The following is a 7,200-nucleotide window of genomic DNA, read 5'->3' on the forward strand; positions in this document are numbered from 1 at the left end:
AGGGATACAACTGCAAGTGTGTTTAGGTGTGTTAAGATAGATGACCATATTACTGAGTTTTTGTTGGATCATTGAACACAACTGTTTGCAGTCTCACTGTTTAAATCTCCACTTTGTATTCTTTAATCCTGTAAGTTGAACAACTATTTTTAAGATGACAATATGTAATCTATTAGCTAGTGATTTCTTACCGTTTTTTTTTTGTTTGTTTGTAATTCTGTATTACTTGTACCCTTATACTGTTTTTTTTTCCTTTTAAATAAAAAAAAAAAATCTGGAACACCAGAAAACATTCCAGTTACATTAAAAGATTTGCACCACCAACCATGTAGATTTGGCTGATGGCAGTTGCTTTGCTTTGGATGACGGAAGCTGCTTTTATCCAGTTAATAATATGTCTTAGGAACGAACACTGAGAATAGTTGAAAAGAAGTGCTTACATTTAAACACATAAAAGGCCCATTTTTAGTGTTCCGTATTTCCCACAGATGCTCTTTTTACCTTGCTCTCAACAGATTCACCCTCATGAATAATGAATTCTTTGATAATGTTAGGGGAATAGAAGAGGTAAAGTCATTAGATGAAAATTGTCATCGCTCCTATTTTATTTCCCTCTTATTTTTATTAACACTAATCCCAGTTTGTGCTATATTTGACTTTAGAGCATTCAAAAAGGGACCCAGATTTCTTATTTTTAGTCCCCAACTTCATTCTTATCAGAAGCACACGTGAGAGGGAAAAAGACCGGAAGACCTGAGGACTTAGGCTGTCTTGAATAATCATGAAAGAAACGAGCTCTATCTTTTTAACTTTGATATTGTTCTGGGGTGGAGAGTGAAGCAAGGCTTATTTTGGTAAAGTGAAAAAAGGCTATTGTGAACATAGGTGTGTACTGACAAAAAGCCTTTTTTAGGAAAGGGAGGTATGAACTTTGGGCATGTGCAAATTTCTTCTTGGAAACTTGTAGAAACTTCCTTGTCTTGGAACCTCTTAGTACAGTGCCCTGGCTGTGGATCCTCAGGATGACCATCTGCACAGGCTACTGCTCTAACATGTGCAAACGGGAACGAAAGAACATGTAGACACACTCTCATCCACAAGTGGTGAGGGGCAAAAAAATACCTACACAGTTTGAAAACTTAAGAGTTACCTGTTTCTATGCGGGTTAGAACAAACCTATATTTCCGTTTGGCTCCTTTTTGCTAAAATTGTGGCTCTCTTCCTTAGGGGTCAATGGGCACTGAGTGTCAGTTAGATGGCAAGTTCTGGGGTGCCATTGGATACTAGGGGCCTATACGTAAAGAAGAAGCTACAAGAAAGGATTCTGAGTTTTCATCATTTAAAAAAAAATGGCAAATACTTGAGGAAGTAGAATAAATATTTCAGTATATAACTGGATAATCTGAGTTAAGTATCACATAATGTATGCATATATTGAAACATCAGCTTACTTCAATATGTACATTGTTATGTTTTGATGCATTCATTAAAAATAAATTTAAATGGAAAAGTCACATGAGGATAATCATCTACAAAGAGGGGCTTTAAAATAGCTGGAAGGCTAAAATGGTCACTAGCTGAATTAATAAATAAAACAATGAAACTTTCTTAGGCAACAATATCACATTCTGCTTCCTTTCTCATACGACTACTTCAACTTTGGTTGATCACATTGGCATTTATGAAGAATGAACTTGCAGGTTTCCTTGCAGTAGTTGGAGAAAACCTGGAGGATTTTTGCAACTGGAATTAAGTTCTATTGGTTAAGGATCATTAACATTGTAAAAATCTGAGGCTGTAAGTTGACAGTGCATAACATCCTTGAATAGGAAAGACTGAACTCATATTCTCATTGTTTAGGAAAAGCCAGAGTAGAAATCATTTCATATAACAGAACCCACAGGCATTTTGTCAGCCTCACAGATTTCCAAATCCCTTCTCCTTAGGGCCAGGCTCAATACAGTTAGTTTGCAAGCTGTCATTTTCCTCCTTTGCAATATCTTAAAGAAAGTTAACAAACCATTTGGAGAGATGTAAGAAGGAAGTTATATGGAATACAAACCAGGCAGCCAAGACCTCTGATAGCTGTCAGTAAAGGAGAAGACTGGCAGAAAGAAACCTTGGCTTCTAGAAGAAAAATTTCATACTGAATATACCTGACTTTATGTGCCTGGATGTCATCTGTATCCCATTAAGGAGGATCACTTTGGGGAGATTTCTGACCACATGGGTTGAACTCTCCAAGAGTTCATCCCCAGTTTATCCAAGAGTAAATAAACTGGAGTATTTGGTGCTTTGGGTTAAAACATGCTTGGGTCTTCCTTTATAATTTTATTAGGTTCTTCATTAACAGTTTCTTTAAATAAACTATAATTAATTTACATCAGAGGGCGAAGACAGTGGAAACTGCTTCTTTAGACATCCTGGGTTGAATAAGTTGATTCTAATCAGCCAGTCTTTACGTTTGAACTCTATTTTTGTTCTTTTCCTCAATACATCCACAGTAGTGTTGAACTTGGAACGGAGAGTTTATGGAGATGTTTTTAGTGGACTTAATGTAAAGCACCAAGGAAGTATATAATAATTTCAATTGATAATGAGGAAGCAAGAAGCAGAAGAGAAGAGCTTCTTAGTGTTTACAGACCTTGAATTTATTGTTTCTTTTGCAAAGTCTATTAGTCACCCTGACAAGAAGCCTGCAGTTTTAGGTGTTTGCAGTTGCCTGACCCTTCAGACCTGCTCTCTGCAGGCTTTTTATGCAGCTTGGCTGCTGGAGTCTGTGACTGTTTAATATTCATTATTTGATTAAAGACTCAATCACTTTATTCAGTAGCTATTTTCCTCAGTTTGAACTGGTAGGTTCAAAGAGGGAAGTGCTCAGCCTATAGGGCACAGCTGTAGCAATGAACCCAGAACTACAGATTGTGGAGTACACTTTTCTTCTATTACGTTACTCTGATGGTGGCCAGGGAAACAAAGGGCGGAGTGAACAGAGGTACAAGTTCTCAGGAGCTGCTGGTGGTCTTTGTCAGACAAGGCAAGAGCAGGCAGTTTCCAAAGGACACCCTATTCCTCACTGAGCAAGTCCAAGTCGGTTCCTGTAGCCTCAGTCGATAGAGGACTGTTGAGCTCTGCGTAAGGATTCCCAGACCTAACTGTCATAATTTAGAGCTTGGCCTAGGCTTGACTTTCTTGAGAAATGCTTCTGTGATATCCCTCTAAAAAGAATTTCCGGGTCATAACACTTACCAAATCATGTTTAATTATTTGTGGCTTCCAGTACATTATAAGATCTGTGAGTGCCTTGCTTACTATTTACTCAGTATCTAGCAAAAACTTTGAAGCTCAAATATTTATTGAATAAATGAAGGCTATCACTAGTTTCCTAAGTGGCTCAGGGAAGGTATATGACTTAGTTTTCTTTAATGAAAAATGAGGTTTTCATAAATGATTTATGATATAGTATTCTACAATATTAGCTGCAAGCTATGGATCCTACTAGTGGAAGATATTTGAACTCTTTGACCTAAATTCCAGGAACTTTTTTCATGTTTATTTGCTGCAGAGAAAGATGTGATTTTTGTTTTATTCCCATTTTTTTGAAGGCCTGAAAACACATGCTTAATATTTATCTACTGGTAGATGGATCTTTAGTGCTCAATATCCAATGTACAAAGGCAACAAAGTCCACTTTATTAGCATGGCCATGTGGCCTTGTAAAGGCAGACTTTGTATATAGCTCTCAGGAAAGTTACAATGCTTCATAGCTGCCTTCCTTTAAAGCTAACTGGAGGTAGTGGGAAAAGGCTCAGTTCCACACTGAGCAATAAAAATGAAGGCCTTTAGTAACTTTCAATTGTCCATTGACATTCACAGCTGAGGTTATTTGAGATGCTTGGTAATAGAGTGATTTTCCCAGAGTGCCAGAGGCAGGGAGTGGCAGAGCTAAAACTAGATCCCAGCCTCTAATAATAATTTCAATTCATTTCTAACCCCAATGTTACTTCCCATAGTCAGTTACCTTTGGTTACCAAGACCAGCATCCTGAAACTGCATGTCACTGATGAGATACAAAATGATTCACTACCAACATAGCACCAGTGCTTGAAATCATAGTAGGTACACATCCTGGCCTCAACAGGACATCAGCACAATAATGATATTGAGAGGAGCACATGATCACTGGCTTCATCTGACTGGGAACCAGTAATTTCCTGCATCTTCTTACTCCTTCAAGACAATAATTAGATTATTATATCACTCAGAATACTTGTGTTTTTTCTTCCCAGACTGCCTGGTTCTTCAGGATAGAGACCATGAGTATCCTCTTTGAAAATTCACGTACATCACAATGACTATCACATCAGGACACCTACCCATAGATGTTAAGTGAAGGGTGGGATTTAGAAACTAAAGCAATTTGCCTACATTGGATTAGCACTAATGGAAGTTAAAAAAATATTTCATTACTGAAACAATACTTAATTCTGTTAGGGACAGGCCACCCAGAAATGCCAGTTTCTCTCACCATGAGGGACCTCTTTCAGCCTCGGGCTTGCTGGATTTGGCTCTTGCAGGCAGCAGTTACATCTGTTGCAATTCTGGGGATCCAATCTCTCTTGTTCTATCAACTGTCAATCTGCTTTTCTTTTAAGGCAGTGAGCAAATTATTTTAATAATGCATTTGTTTTACAATCAGGTTCTCCTAAATCTAGTTTTGGTAGTCATTTGGAAGTACAATGTGCTTCTCATCTTCAAATTTTATTGTTGTAGAGACTCTAAATCTGAATATTTCTCTATCATTTGATAAATTTCCATCATGGACCCTCTTGTGAATACTACAATTTAGCCAATGGCCTCTTACAGATAATAGGGCAATATATCAGAATTAAATGAGCTGAGTCCATGTATCTTTCAAAATCATCAAACACAAAGTCCTCCTGGTCATATAAATATAAATGAAAGCTTGATTGTATCATAGTCTGCAGGCATACAGTGCTTGGATGATAGGTGGCATGCCAGCATAAGCTACTGATTCTTAAAGATAGACACTAGTTTCTCAGAAATGTCTCCAGAATTAGAAATTTCTAGTTTTTTCTTGTTAGTCATAATTTATAAAATCAATATTCTCTTTCCTTCCCCTATTCAAAGGGGAGCGATCTTTCTCGAAAGAACAGGGCATTACTGCGAGTAAGAATCTACCCACAGTTAAATTGAAGGGATATGTGTTCTCCCTCTCTGTACCATGTGGTGGTGCTGTGACCTCAGGACAGAAAGACTCCTGTGGCCATTGGTAGGGTGGTCCTGGGAAGCTGGCTAAGTCAATGTCACTATACTTATTGGGACACAACTGGGTTAAAATTGGCTTTTAACCTTTTCCAAGAAACCCATTACTTTTTGGGCGGGGAATTCCTTGTCATTTGTTCTGTAATCCAAACAAAATTTGTTGGAGGGAGACTCTCTGGGCAGAAGAGGAAGAAAGGGAATTTTCAGTGGTGTACCACAGTAGTGGCAGAAAACACGGCTTGAAATGTTTTCCTTCCTGATAATCTTAGGAAGGGCACATTCTGGGCAATAGTGGCTCTAGGATTTCTATATATTAAGTTAAAGCATGTGAAATTAAAGACACTTTAGTATTCTTGACAAATCCAAAGGGCACTTAGTGTGATTCAGTCTTTGGGACAGTTAGCTAGTCAAAGGGGGAATGGGGAGACATGTGACTGAGGTTATAAACAAAACAAAATGACATGATTTTACCTATTTCCCCTCAATATTTTGTTAATTGCTTAAAGGAAGAACCAATGGAGATTATTGGGGTATATGTGTGTAGCTGAAATTTTCTCTACAATCACCCCTTGATACCACTACGTATTTCAGGCTTGATGGAGAGGAAGCAAGTGAATGAATGGCCTTGATATAACCATCTATAATTAACACCAGTTCAGAGTCCATTCATACACAATCTTCTCCTGTTCTTTTCCTTTTTGGTTGTTCCTATCTTTCATTTGCCAGTGACCTGAAGAAGACAGGAAGAGAGAATTCATCAGGAATTAGAAAATATCCCCAAAATACATTAACTATAAATAGAGTCAAAATTCAGTGAAGCAGAATCAGGCATATGAATCATAAGCTGTGATTTTACTAGTGTAAGCACTAAGAGAAAAAAATTTTCAATATAAATGAATGTATATTGAAAATCAAAGCAGACGTACTTAAGGCCCTTGATGGTAATGTGCACATATTCTATGAAGTGCAAGAATCCAGGACAAACAGACCATCTGTGCATGGCACTGATAGGATTTTCTAACCCTAGACCTTCCCCATCCACTATCTCCACTTCTGGGGCTATGTGTGTGTGCTGTGTAAATTATTAGACTTCAAGAAAATTTAATGTCATATAAGTTTCTTTGTGAGTCTGTTTTCTTTATCCCACTACCCCAATATTTCTGATTTCAAGCTTTAGCCTTGGATGTCAACTCCAGTTCTAGCCTTTCAGTGGGAAGTAAAGGTGTTTTTTGTCACACAGCTATCTGTAGGCACAGTGCAGCTCGACTGCCCAGGGCCCTCAGCGTGATGGTCTCAAGGGATTACAGCTCTTCATGGTACAGTTTTTAACCTCCTAGAGCATTAAGTACCCCTAGGAAGGGCAGCACAGTGACTTTTTCATTCTATTGCCTGAGGCTCTATTCCATTATCCTGTCCTCCAGTTTTTCTAGAATTTTCCTTTCTGTTCTGTCTACTTGTCTTGCCCTTTACTATATTTTTTCAGGAACTTCTGGTACTACCCTAGTGATGTTTCTGACCCCATAATGGCCTGGGTGATCTCTAGTATCTAAGGCTGACTATTCCATAGTTCAAAATTCTTTCCCCCTGGAATCAAGTTGTCATTGCATACATGAGCCTCTACCCACTGCTTACAGAACTATCCATCTCCTGCACTGAGACTTGGTCATTTATAACTTGCCACAGACAGCAAGGTACTTACTATTTCCTTTTTTAGCTCAAGCTGTCTCTTCTGGTCACAGTGATTTTCTTCAAATCAGGTCCCATAAGCATTTTTACATAGTCATTCCGGGGGTGAACTGTGCATCTGTTCATTTACTCCCTCATTCTTTATTTCTCTGCTCTGTTGCAATGAGTAAAATGTTAAGCACAGGCGGCACCTGATCTTCCTTCTACTTCAGAATGAAGATTAAGTTT

This window comes from Cavia porcellus, unplaced genomic scaffold, assembly GCF_034190915.1.
Source record: "Cavia porcellus strain 051 isolate PalLab524CR breed Dunkin Hartley unplaced genomic scaffold, mCavPor4.1 scaffold_21, whole genome shotgun sequence".
Lineage (NCBI taxonomy): Eukaryota > Metazoa > Chordata > Mammalia > Rodentia > Caviidae > Cavia > Cavia porcellus.